Here is a 13427-nt window from a genome sequence, read left to right on the forward strand (position 1 = left end):
CTTACATCAATCAAGTGCTCAACCTCTTAACCATACTACTCATGTACAAAATTCATGCAAAAATCAGAGAACATAGATAAACTCTCCCAGGGGTAGTCGGGAACTGAAACTTCATTCTGAGGCTTTCCAAAGCCAAAACTTGAGCATCTTCCAGATGAGAGGCAAAACCTCTGGGAAAGCTCTAAATGCTGACAGATTATACCTGAGCCACATGTTTTCCAAAGTAATTCATTTAGAATTGATATTTCTTTATAGAAATACAAAGTTTGCTTTTAATACAGCAGTTACCCACTTTGAACTCTCACAGACAGGGCCAGTTATAATTAAAAAAAAAAAAAACCACCGATCATAACACAACCCCCAAAAGAAGCAAGTTCACTTGCAGTGCAAGCCTAGACAAAGAGCAGTTTATTAATCCCAGTTCAGAGTTTATAGCCAAGACAACGAGAAGCTGGAAACAGAGGTGGATTCCTGAGCATTCCTGCTGTGTCATGACTCTTCTTCCCTTTGACATTGCAGAGGGACAAAACAGCTCTTCTCCCATCCTGTTGTCAAGCAATTTTATTCCTTCAATGATCAAGCAGAAAGTCATAGGACCAGACTTACAGGTTATATGATCAGCATGGGGCCTCCGCGGAATATGGCAGCCTTGAACCAAGTTCTTGCCCTTCAATAACATGTAATAATTCATTTTGTCCTTGTATTGTGTATTTCTCCACCCTTGCTAACTGAGGGGCAGGAAAATGCAGTGATTATGATGTCAGAAAATTTGTATGTTTTAGTACACTAGAAAAAGAGAGGGAGAACTCAAGATGGGACTGCTATTTGCATAAATGTGTAGTCCCATTCTGAGGAACATAAAGCCATATCTGTCAAGACTGTTTTTCCAGAATGTGGTAGGGAAACTTTACATTGGTCCCACTAATATCAGAATCTTTGGACATGTCTCAGTCTGTCAACTTCCCTCAGTTTTATCAGGGAACTGCTTGACTAACAAGCAGAAGGTTGACGGTTCAAATCCCTGCTGGTACTATATTGGGCAGCAGCGATATAGGAAGATGCTGAAAGGCATCATCTCATACTGAGCGGGAGGCAGCTATGGTCAACCCCTCCTGTATTCTGCCAAAGAAAACTACAAGGCTCTGTAGGCAGCAGGAGTCAAAATAGACTTGTCGGTAGACTTTACCTTACCTTACAAACAGTTTACTTTGATAATACATCTGCAACTGAAAGATATTTCCAAAATTAAATACAGGTGGCACTCTTCATTTGCAGGGGTTCCGTTCTCGTCTATATAACCACGAGTACAGAAACCATGAATAAAGAAACCATACCCCTATGGGAATCTAGGGGTTAGTTTCCTAACAACAACAACAAGTTGAGGGGATAAGTGGAGGTGAATAAAAGAAGAAATGCACAGTACCTTGTTCTCCAGGCCTCCAGAAATTCTCCCAAAAAAACCCAAATTGGCCAAATTTTGGCAAATATTCACCAATTTTTTTTTTTTTTAAAGAAAGAGCCTCAAAATGGCTCCATGCTGTAAAATGGTGGCCGGAAGTAGGAACAGAAGTCATTTCCAACCAGTCAGTATCCACAAATAGGTAAATTTTAGCCTATTTTTGTACCACAGATAGAGAAACCAGGTCTCTAAGACCCATCCACAGATAGGCGAAACTGCGGGTGCCGGGACCTCATATAACAAGGGCCACCTGTGCACACACATTTAAGTTCTGGGCATCAGTTTTTGAAAAAATGATAATATTTTGTAAAACTGTTCCTTAAAAAGAACTCTTCACAACAGCATCCAAGTAATTAACTTTTTTCCCCTGCTCCTGACTAAGAAAACAAAGAAAATACAGTGGGACATGAAGCCATCTTTAACCAAAGTATTATTCCAATTTTTCTCGGCTGATAACGGTTCCAAATATTCCACCTGCCAATCTCAGTGCGGTGAACTGAAGCTGGTGGGCCTGATTCAGGGACCTTACACACTGCCAATTAACACTTCGCCAGCCCTTCTACTTTTGGCAGCAAAAGCAAAAAAACAAAACTCCAGGTCTTTAAGAAATTCACGGCAGCAGCCAAGAGCAGCATTAGTTACCCTTTAGAAAATCAACACATTAAAATAAGTTCTTTTTTGGTGTGTCTTAAGAAGACACAAATTTTCCCATTCAGGAACCCTAATGCAGGCTCTGTATCAAGGAGCAACACAAAAGGGGGGGGGAGAACCCTCCTACTACATAAATAAAGCTTTATAATCTATAATTCAGTTGGCATCTGGAGTCAATCAAACCACTTTTCCTTTTTCCAAACCAACAGCCACTTCTGGGCACAATGAGAAGAACATGCTTCCTCAACTTGTGTGCTCATTAGATCAACTGATTTAATTTAAAGCCTAGAACATGATATTTTTTCCCCCAAGAACACACACACAAAAGCATATTTCAGTTGCCCAGGAGCAAACAGCCAGCACCCACAACATGACCCGTGAAATCAGCCCATTTTACTGAGGCTGCGTTTGGGGGACCCTGTGTCTCTAGTGGTTAATTAATGGAACACAAAGAACTACAAAACTAGCAGAATAAACATCAGATTGGGCTGGGCCAGGGCTGGGTGTGGAGTGGGTCGTCAATCCCACAGGAGCCTCTACCAAGAACAAGCATGTAAAACTTGTGAGCCATCAAGTCAAATGCAGCCCACTAGCTAGATACTGTGGCCTGTCAGATGCTTGACAACCCCACTCAATTTCTGCAGTCACAGGCAAGCAATGATATAGGAGGAGACTACTCAAGTCCTTGGTGGGCCATCAAGCATGGCCAGTGAGCCGCATTTGGCTTGGATGGATCACAATTTGTATGGGTCTGACCTAAAATCACTGGAATGTTGCTAGTGTTGGTCCTTTTGAGGACATGGATGATAGAACTGTAGGATATTTATTTCAACAGTGCCTAAAAGTGACTAGGAATGTAGCTGAAGGATAGGAAGCCACCACAAGAACAGACGAAGCTAGGATTCAGTGCTTGGTCATATGCCCTTCCATCTGCCTTGTGGGACTATGAAGGCCTAGAAATAAGTTTGTCTTAGCCAGGGCCAAATTAAGAACAAGGCATACTAGGTTCCTCGTGGCAGAGGGCAAAAAAGCTTGGGAATGTATACTCAACCTTGAGAAACTGTTCTTCAGTACCCTGCACAGCATTTTGCCTCTCTCTCCTAAGATTTGGGCCAACAGCAGGCACTGAACTTAAAGGATGCATCACAGTCAAGCTCTGGCCAAAACAGAATTATAGAAAGAAAAGCCAGACCTGCAGCCGCATCAGCTACGCAAACGCTGAAACAGGTTGGAGTAAGACATGCAACAAACTAGGATTGCTGTCATATCTTCCAGGTCATGTTTCAGAACTCAAGTCTCCTCTCCCTTACCCCAACCACCCCATGTCACCCCTCAGAGTTTGCAAATTCAAATTATCTCTACTTGTGCGGCAGCTCACCATGGGGGGGGGAGCCCCAAAGAAGCAGCTTTTGGCTGACGTGGTAAATCGCTCTAACCACCTGGGAAACGGCTTCACGTGAATGCTTTCCCATGCAAACCGTGCTCTTAGTGGCAACCACACTGCCAATGTGACTTATGAACAGGCAATTACAAACCGCTCCCCACAGAGTTAGGAACCTGTCCCGTTTGTTTTCTTGACAGCAGTACACAAATAGGCTTTTCAGGCTCACACTCTCTCCCATAGCGACTGTTTTCTGACCCCCTGCTTCCAATGTCCATCAATCCTTAATAGTCATATACAACCCTTGTTAGTCAATAACGCGGTTTTACATTCTAAACACTATAGGACTGTACAGGCATTCCATGTCTTTAGAGGAAGAATCAGGATCACATACCCCTGGCCCTGCCCGCCCGCTCGCCCACGCACGCACGCACGCACACACACACACACACTGTGAACATGATGTCAGTGCCAACACAGCCTATGTGCATACAGTCTGAACATGCCTAGGCTACACAACTGCAAAACTCCTGTGTGCATGTAGGCTCTGTGCAGATTTGCTGAATCATCATCATCAGGGGGCAAGTGGCCACACAACCTCTTTTAAAGCCATCCAAGCTAGGGGCCATCACCACAACCCATGGCAGAGAGTTCCCTAGGTTAACTGTGTGAAAAAGTACTTCCTTTTGTCGGTCCTAAATTTCCTGGCAGTCAGTTTCGTGGGGTGACCCCTGGTTCTAGTGTTGTGTGTGAGAGAGAAATGTATCCACTCTCTCGAGCCCATGTGTGCTGAGGGAGGTGGAATGTAGTCACAAGTCACCACCAAACTTAAGCCAAAAGGAACAAAAGGGTGTGAGGGGTGGGGGGGAGAATTAGCCAGAACAGCAAGGAAGGAAACCTCTGAATGGACAAGAGCAGGTCAGGCAAGACTGCCACATTAAGCAGCTGTTGCACAAAATTTAGCACAGGTGACTGCCATCCCCAAGAGCATCACATTAGAGAGAGAGAGAGCTGACCTGTGCAACTATTTGAGTTATTTTGCTTTTGTTAACATTGGCCGATATCCTGACGAGTCAGGGGGGTGCAAAAGGAGGTGCAGCTGCCTCTATTTCCTGGCAGTTTGGGTTGCTCTTCTCTCCCCAACCCCACCCGAGAGCCAGGCTACCTACAGGCTGGCCATTTGTCAGGTAGAACTGTGCAAACCACGCAGCTTCACCTGACCAATGGCCAGCCTCCAGGCAGCGTGACTCTTGGGCAGGGCAGAGGAGGAAGGAGCAACCCGAGCTGCCAGGAAGCAGAGGCAGCTGCACCTCCTTTCACACCCCTCTGGCTCATTAGGACAAACCGCTGCTGTGACTAAAGCTATACCAGCGCAACAAAGTTGTGCATCCACAGGAAAATCCTTTGCAGAACAAAACCCTGATGTTGCATTCTTGCATGAATGATCCCTGCAATGTAATTGGACAGAAGTGGTTTCCCACCAGGAAGCACACCACAGGTTGTGCATCTTGCTGCACCAGTGCAAGGATGTTTGCACTAGTGCAACACTCATCTGGAACACAAGCTCCAGACTTAGCACAACTAGCTAGTGCAACAACCTGGGGCAAGTGCGAACTTACCGTATTTTTCGGACCATAAGACGCACTCCCCCCCCCCAAAAAAAAGTGGGGGGGAAATGAGGGTGCGTCTTATGGTCCGAATGCTGTGCCGAACGCCCGCCCGGATTAGGGGCCGAATCGCCCGCCCGCCCAGATTAGAGGCCGAATCGGCCCAAGCTACTGCTGCCGCCGCCGCCAACCACCTGCCCTCCCAGCTGCCCGAGTCCTCACCACCTTCTTCGGCCCGCGTCAGTCGGGCTGATCAGGGACCCGCAATTGGAGAAGGAGAGAGGAGCTCGCAAACAGAGCTCCTCTCTCTGCAAAGCCTCGGCCCGAACTGGCGCTTTGGACGCAAAGGACGCCTGGGAGTTCTGAAGAGCGTCGGAACTCCCAGGCATCCTTTGCGCCCAAAGCACCAGTTTGGGCCGAGGCTTTGCAGAGAGAGGAGCTCTGTTCGCGAGGTCCTCTCTCCTTCTCCAATTGCGGGTCCCTGATCAGCCCGACTGACGCGGGCCGAAGAAGGTGGTGAGGACTCGGGCAGCTGGGAGGGAGGGCGGGCGGCGGCAGTGGCCACAGTAGCTTGGGCCGATTCGGCCCCTAATCCGGGCGGGCGGGCAGTGGGGGCGGCCGCGGCAGCAGTAGCTTGGGCTAATTCGGCCCCTAATCCGGGGGGATTATTTTTGGTTCAGAATTTTTTTTTTCTTGTTCTAAAAACTGGGTGCGTCTTATGGTCCGAAAAATACGGTAATCAGAATGCTGACCACTAAACATCTAAATACAGATACCAGCCACATATATGTTTTTTCAAGTAGCCTGATTGAGACATTATGTTCAGCACTCATACAATGATTGTACAGTGTACACAGGTACAGTTATTCATGCATTATATTGAACACAGGTTCAGCAAATAGACTTCCTATCCGTATCATGCATTTGAGGGGCCTGTACCCCAATTCACTTTAAATATGAACACAGGTCATTCATACAAACGCATGTATGAGTGCACAGGCATCTGTACACTTGCACAACTTAATATCTGAACAGGGCTAGTGTGTTATACAAATCCAACTCAGATACAATTCTCAAAATTTACTTTGATGCCATTTACATTTATTACTGTACTGAAAAATGAACTCTGGCCTGCAACCAGTTCAACTCTGAACCATTTTCTCCAGTTCAATTAATATTGGCAGCTGGTACATATAGTGAAAATAATGATATCATAACTATTAAAATAGGTGGCATTATATGATTTCTGCTCTACCAATGTATAACAACAACAACAATTATGTATATACCCCCTTTCAACAAAAGTTCCTAAAGTGGTTTACATAGGTTTCAAATAAGTATAATGTTTATATATAAAGAGTTTCAAATCAGAATAATTATCGTAGCTGCCACCAAATAATCCTAAGAATTTTATATGGTGAAGACACAGATTTCTCTGTTAGAAATCCCTAACTGCCTTCACAGAACTACAGTTCCCAGAAATCCATGGGAAGCAGGGCCAGCCAACTGTTAAATCAGTTTCAGCACCTGTAAATTCAAAGATGGCATAACATTGTGTAAATGACTACTAGGAAATTCTGCCATGCCTGCCCAAACACAGCATTCTACAGTGTGTCAAGTCTACTAAACCATCTTTATTTCTAACTGGTCTTATAAAGTACAAGAATATAGATGGGTGGTAAATTCTAAAGATGCTACTCGAGTTGCAGTCTAAGGACAAAGAAAATCTTCATTCCTCGACAAGATTCAAGAGGAAGCACCTTTCCACAGTAACAGTGGGAGCTTTTCTCCTTGGTCAAATAGCAGTGGGGGAGCAGGGGGGGTCCAGATTAGGAATGCAATGAATGGGGTCAAAAGTCCCCTTCCTTGCTGCAATCCTGATCCAGACCAGGAGCCTCTGCCTGTACTATTTAACAAAGGAAAAACAAGCACATCATTGCATCTGGTGTGCTTACACCAACATTCAGTTTGGGCTCTATTTATTTATTGATGATGTTTTTATCCTGCCCTTCCTCCTCAGAGCTTAGGGCAGCGTACTGGGTTCTTCCTCCCCACTTTTATCCTCACAACTGTTCTATGAGAGAGGTTAGGCTGAGAGACAGCAACTGATCCAAGGGCTTCTTCCAGTAAGTTTCATGACACAACAGGGATTTGAACCTGAGTTCCCCCAGCCCTAGTCCTACACTCTAACCATTACACACAGCACTGGCCCTCTGACTCAATGCACACATGAGAAGTCAATCAAGGTCAGCTTAGCCAGATCCGCATTTGAGCACAGATGCCAAAAGAGCTACAAAGAGAGAGAAAAGGTCAGCAAGTGAGATATGTTTCTTGCTCCTCTCCCTATTCCTCAAATCATTCGTTATTATCCTGCATTCCAGAGACCTTGAATACTGCAGTTGGGAGTTAGGGCAAACATTTTGTTTAAGTTATGAACAGACGGTTGTTGCAACACACCAATATTCTTTCCCTGCAGCGATTACTGACTTGGACCCCAGTTCTGTTGCTGAAGCGAAAATCCAACTTACTCATTCCAGCCTGCAGAAGCAGGGAGGTAATAATGCCAGTTCAACATAAACAGTTGGAAAAACAAGGAGCCTTACAATTCAAAGCTAATCCACTAGAGGGCACCACAAAGGGATATTAGTAAATGAAATCAAAACTTTTACTCAGAAGACACTTTTATAGCATATCCTTGGCAATAATTAGCAGAACCAATACATTTATTTGATGGATCACTCACAGAAAAACAACTACTGGCATCTGCATTGGCTCAGTAAATTGCTGGATAGCCGGGGAAAGTACCCCCCCCCATTCTTTTGCTATACAAATTTGCATCAATTTAGCAGGTATATAAAAAAGATCCAACAAGAAGACCCAACTGTCCTAGAAAAAAAACCATGGAATACCAATGGATTGCATTTAAGAAGCAGCTTCACATGAAAGGCCTGGCAGCTGCAAGTAGGTTTTCATGTTTGTAGACCTTATACAGTAATACTTAAGGCAGTGAAAACAGAGGAGTTTAATAGAGATGTGCAAATCAATTCAACTTCAATCAATTCAAGCTCGAACTGGGGTGATTTGAGTTTGAATTGCCCCTAAAATGAAGGGCCCGATTCGTGAATGAATCAAATCGATTCAAGTGATTCAAGTTGCAGGTGCCATTTTGACTCCGTATTTTCCCCTTACTGATCGGTTTTCTGGCACTGGCTTCTGATTGGCTGGACATCTCCTTGCTTCTTAGTTGGCTGGATGTCATTCAAATCAAGTGTTGGCATGGGCAACTGTGCCCCCATTGGCTGCGGGGAGGGACCAGGGAGGGAGGAGGCTAAAGGAGGGCTTTTCAAAATGTATTTAAGGGGCTGCTTGGAGGTAGAGAGTCATTTTGTGCCTCGGGGGTGGGAAGAGAGAGAGAGAGAGAGAATGCAGCAGCACTGAGAGAAGAGCAGAGACTGGTGGTGGGCCTTGTGCCTGGTCCAGTGAGTGGAGAGAGAGAGACAGAGAGTGCCTGCTGGGCTTCTCTCTCTCTCCATCCTTTTAATTTGCAGTGCTGCCAACAACTGCTTTTATTTTCTTCTCTCTCTTTTTAAACAGCAGTCTCAGTGGCTTGAACTGGATGCTGCTTGGAATTTATTTCCTTGTGTGGTTTTTACTCTCTCTCTCGTTGCTTGTAGTCAGCCCCCAATGTCTTTAATAACTGGGGTACTGTGCTGATTCCCCCCGCCCACCTAATTTTTAAAAAATTGTACCAGCAGCCTCCAGAGGCTTTAACTGAGTGCTGCTTGGAATTTTATTTTATTTGGATTTCTTATTCTTGCTTGGAACCAGCCCCAAATGGCTTTAATAACTGGGTTGTTCTGTGTGTGCGCGCGTGTGTGTATTTAAATTGCACCTCTTTGTTGCTGTTGCTGTTGCTGCTGTGTGCCTGGTGGGTCCATTTTTTTGTTTTTGTAGGCTGGTATGTTCTGTCTGCTGACCAGCCTGGCAGCCTCTCCCTGTTTCCCTTTTTCCCCCCCACCTTTTTTTTGGGGGGGGAGAGTTAGTTTTGATTTCTGGGTACCTGAACAATGCCCACTCACCTCACCCCAGCTGTTGAGTCCTGGTGTCTGCTCAGCCCAACTGAAGATACAGGAAGGTGAAAGCCCACCCACCCCCCGCCTAGCTTCCTTGTGTGCATTATAGTGCTAAAGATAATGGTGTGTGAGGCACACAGAGCACAAATATACCACCCTGAACAGAGGCGCTCTTACCCCTGGACTTTGGGGCTAGTCCAGGGCCCCCACACCCCCTAGGGGGGCCACCAAATCCCTCTTTAGTCTGTCCTGGGTGGTGTGGTTGCCTGGCAGAGCATGATTATGCTTAATTTTCAAGGGAAGGGGGGCCTCTCCATGGCCCTCCAAAATTACCTAGGTGCACTTCTGACCCCAAACCCACAACCCCTTAAAGGCACTTCTCGACACCACCACCACCACCACCGGCCAATTTAGGGCTTTTTTAAAAAATCTGGGAGGGTTCACGGCAGAGCCAGGAGCAGATTGCCAGACAGAGGGCGGGGTGGTGATACTGCCGGTCGTCATGGGCGATGGCGAGAGGGGCCTTCTCCCCAAGTTGTGCCTACTGATTGGTGCCACGCAGGCTCACCTATCCAGAGGAGCCTCTTCCCACAGCACAGCTGCCTCAGGAGGCTGAGGTAGAAGGGGGGGCCCTCCTGGGGGGACCCTCCCCCATCAGGGAAGGAGCTCTTCCTGTGGCAGCCGAGGAGGAGTGGGCTGCTAGCCCAGCTAGATCATTCCCTCCATCCTCCTCCCCAATCCCCTCTGGCAGTGCAGCACCCCCCCCCCACAGGGCCATAGGAACCTATGCAGGGGGGGGTGTTATAAGATTTTTTTCATCACCTGTACCCCATTTCTTTTGTGGGTTGGGTGGTAGGTAGCACCCTTCACACCCTACCACCCAACCCACTTTGGTGTCCCTAGAATGTACCCATGGGGGAAAATTGGACGATTTGAGTTCCCCATTGTTCCCTATGGTTGAATCAGTCAAATCACTCGAATTTGAGTTGATTAATCGAAATGGCAGGCAATGGCCAGCCAATCAGATGAATTGATTGGCATATTTGATATTTGATTCGAGCTTGAAAGCTTGTTTGTGCATATCTCTAGAATGTAAGCCTCTCTCTCTCTCTCTCTCTCTCTCTCTCTCATCTTCTTGACCTTAGGTAAAGCTAAAAATGGATTGCTATTAAAGCCTTTGCTGAAAGGCATCATCTCATACTGCATGGGAGGAGGCAATGGTAAATCCCTCCTGTGTTCTACCAAAGAAAACCACAAGGCTCTGTGGGCACCAGGAGCTGAAATCGACTTGACAGCACACTTTACCTTTATAATCAATTTTTAAAAAAAAGGGGGGGGGACAAACATCTGATAAATCAACTCACCACTGAAATGCATCCACTTAGGAGGAACATGTATTGCCCAGTCTGTATCAATCACACAATAAATAAATAAATGGTGAAGCAGCCACCTTCTCTCTGGAGCCAGATGAATCTAAGGCTGGAGACAGATGATCATTTTTTCAGAGAACAGAAGATTGCTCTGACATGGTACTGCTGCTCCTTTGCCACCAACAAGCAGGCTTTCAAGGGTTTTGTATTGACTCAAAAGCCTCACAAACCTGCTTGACAGAAGGCTGACAGTGGAATAAAAGAAATACGTAAGTGCATCACTGGAAGCAAAACCTCCGTGTTAGCTCTATTAAAAACTCTTGTCTTTCTCCACTCTAAATGGTAGAGAACTATCCAAGTTGATTAAGCAGCCAAATGTGAAACAGCCAAGTTGGTTAAGCAGCACATGCGCACACACCCAGCTCTGCCCTAAATCTGGTTTACAGACAAACTCTTATTACAAAAATAATTATTGGGAGGAAATAATTAAATAACAAGAAACCCCTACAATCTGCTGATCCGACTTCTCAAATTGAGCCCTCTTGAGCCCCCACCATCTTGGAAGGCATGCACAGAGTGCTGTGAAGTATAGCCCTTCTCCGCACTTTCCCCATAGACCCCTAAGAGATGGCTCCGTCTCTCTTAGTGGGCCCTCCCAGCACTGAGGAGGTCAGTGCAGTAGGAAATGGCTCTCACCTTGAAGGGTTTGTTGCTGTTGTACCAAAGTAGCCCCCGCTTGGAAAATAGTTAAGATCACTGATCTAAACAACTACTTTTGCCCCAACTAGTGTGATTTCCACACATCTCTTACTGCATGGAACATCATCTTTCTGTTATTTCTACTATATCCAGAGTCCCTCCCACACCCAACCACACCATTGTGAACAAAGTGCCATAATGATGAAAAACCTTTCCCATTTTCTATCCAAGAAGCTCCAATTCTCTAGCTCTTAAGTCCATGCCTCATAAAAAGGACCATCTTCTCTCCTAATGTAGCAATGCTCGTTTTATTTATTATTTATTTCGTTCTCAGCAGCATAGCAATCCAACCATGTTTAGTGGAAGGGGTAGGGTACAGATATCAGTGGATGTGGTTAGCACTAGCAAAAAGTGACATTGCCCCCATGGGACAGGAATTTCATTCAGAATGGCCCTCAAACACAGAGCTTCAGCTCTCCCCAAACTTTCACTTCCTTTAATTGTTTGCAGCAGTAAGCAATGATGATACCTCCTTCACTTCAAGGAGGTATCATCCCTTCAGAGTTAATAACCCTAAAGGTAGTCAAAATTCTGAGGCTGGAAGATTTTAAAGGATCAACCATTGACAAGGACTAAAAACCTTTGTTGAGAATAAATGCTGAGATTCTCACTTTTATTTATTTTATTTTAAAGGAAAAAAGTCACTTGACTTCAGCAGCTGGGAGTTTAGAGAGGGGGAAAAAGCCCCAGATATTTGCACGACTTGCAAGAAAACCACAAGAATTTGGAAACATTAAGGGGTGAGACCACCAAACTAATTTTGGCTCTGGGTTTAAGCTAGGATTTCAAGAGAGGCCTCCAGAAGTGAAGGCACTAAGACCCCCGATCAGCAGAGCTTTTGAGTGTACGATTAACTTTAAGCACATGCTTATAAACCGACTGAACTCGACAGAAAGAAGAAATCTCCTGCTTAAGAGCTTTGTTGAATTGTGGCGCATACTACTGCTCGTACGTAGATTTTTCCAGTGGATTTAAGTAACCATATTCATGAAGTGTAAGTTCACTTTGCATTCTTATGTTAGAATGTGGGGCAGATGGAGAAAGAGGATCAGGTGCTGTTCAAATGGCAACAGCATGCCTGCCAGCCACATAATGCAGTGTATGAGGAAAAGCAGTATATAAATAAAGTGACTATGAAAGTACCTGTGCTTTGTACCTTACAAGAACCTGTTTTTCTGAGTGAATTTTCCAGTAGAGGTGGTTGCTAACATAAAGATTGGACTCTGGCGCATGTGGAGTAGTATTTTGCGAAGACTATTTTCCATTTGAGAAAGACCTACAGCGAAACGGAGGTCAACGAGTCACTGTCTTGGTGGATGTATGGACTTATTTGATTTGCATTACATCACTCTGCACTTTATGGACTTTACCAACCTCCCAGTGTTACATATTCAGTTTCACTGACATGTTTTCCAATATTTATGTTTTGTCTTATCTTAAACTGTAAATATTTTGAATTATAGTACTACACACTGGGTCAAGCTGTGACTTACTTTTCATTACATAGCTGTTGTATAGTTTGGTGGGGATCTTATTGTTTCGTGTTGGTTCATTCCCTACCCACCAACCATTTCCTCTATCTCCAGATGATTCAGATTTTTAAAAAAAGAAAAAAAAAAGAGTTATCCTCTTCATTGTCCTTTTCCAAAACTAAAAGCAACCCTGTGAAGTAGGTTAGGCTGAGTATGTGACTGCTCAGTCCCCAGTAAGCTTATGGCTGTGGGAATTTGAACCCAGGTTCCCTTGGTTCTAATCCATTACTCTAGCCATAACACCAGATAGGAAGTCAAGGAGGAGATGCAGATGGTAGGTCCTGAATTCTGGACATTCAGAAACATCAGTGATGTTTGCCTGCTTGACCCAATAATTTGGTTTTCAGAGGTATATTGCCTTGACCAGGGGTTCCTAACCTCGGTTCCCCAGATTCTATTGGACTACAACTCCCATCATCCTCAGTCTGAATGCCATTGATGGGAGTTACAGACCAACATCATCCAGGGACTCAAAGTTAGGAACCCCTGGCTAAGGCAATGGTTACAAAATGGAACCTTCCAGTGCAAATTACCTCCAGTAGCCTTAACCGATCTCCTCCATGAATTGGCCTGATCTTTTAAAACCACATAAACT

General features: G+C 45.1%; 1 protein-coding gene across 3 annotated transcripts in view; it reads right to left on the reverse strand.

The window, feature by feature from the left end:
• Positions 1-13427, reverse strand: part of COL8A2 (collagen type VIII alpha 2 chain) — a 200312-nt gene that overhangs the window by 165588 nt on the left and 21297 nt on the right. The window contains exon 1 of one of the 3 annotated variants that reach the window (XM_053267902.1): positions 7556-7640. The exons of the other annotated variants lie outside the window; for them this stretch is intronic. The gene's annotated coding sequence lies outside the window, so the exon portion shown is untranslated. Of the gene's footprint in view, positions 1-7555; positions 7641-13427 lie in introns of those variants that run through there. 3 annotated transcript variants of the gene reach the window in all.

Source organism: Hemicordylus capensis, chromosome 7, assembly GCF_027244095.1.
Source record: "Hemicordylus capensis ecotype Gifberg chromosome 7, rHemCap1.1.pri, whole genome shotgun sequence".
NCBI classification, from domain to species: Eukaryota; Metazoa; Chordata; class Lepidosauria; order Squamata; family Cordylidae; genus Hemicordylus; species Hemicordylus capensis.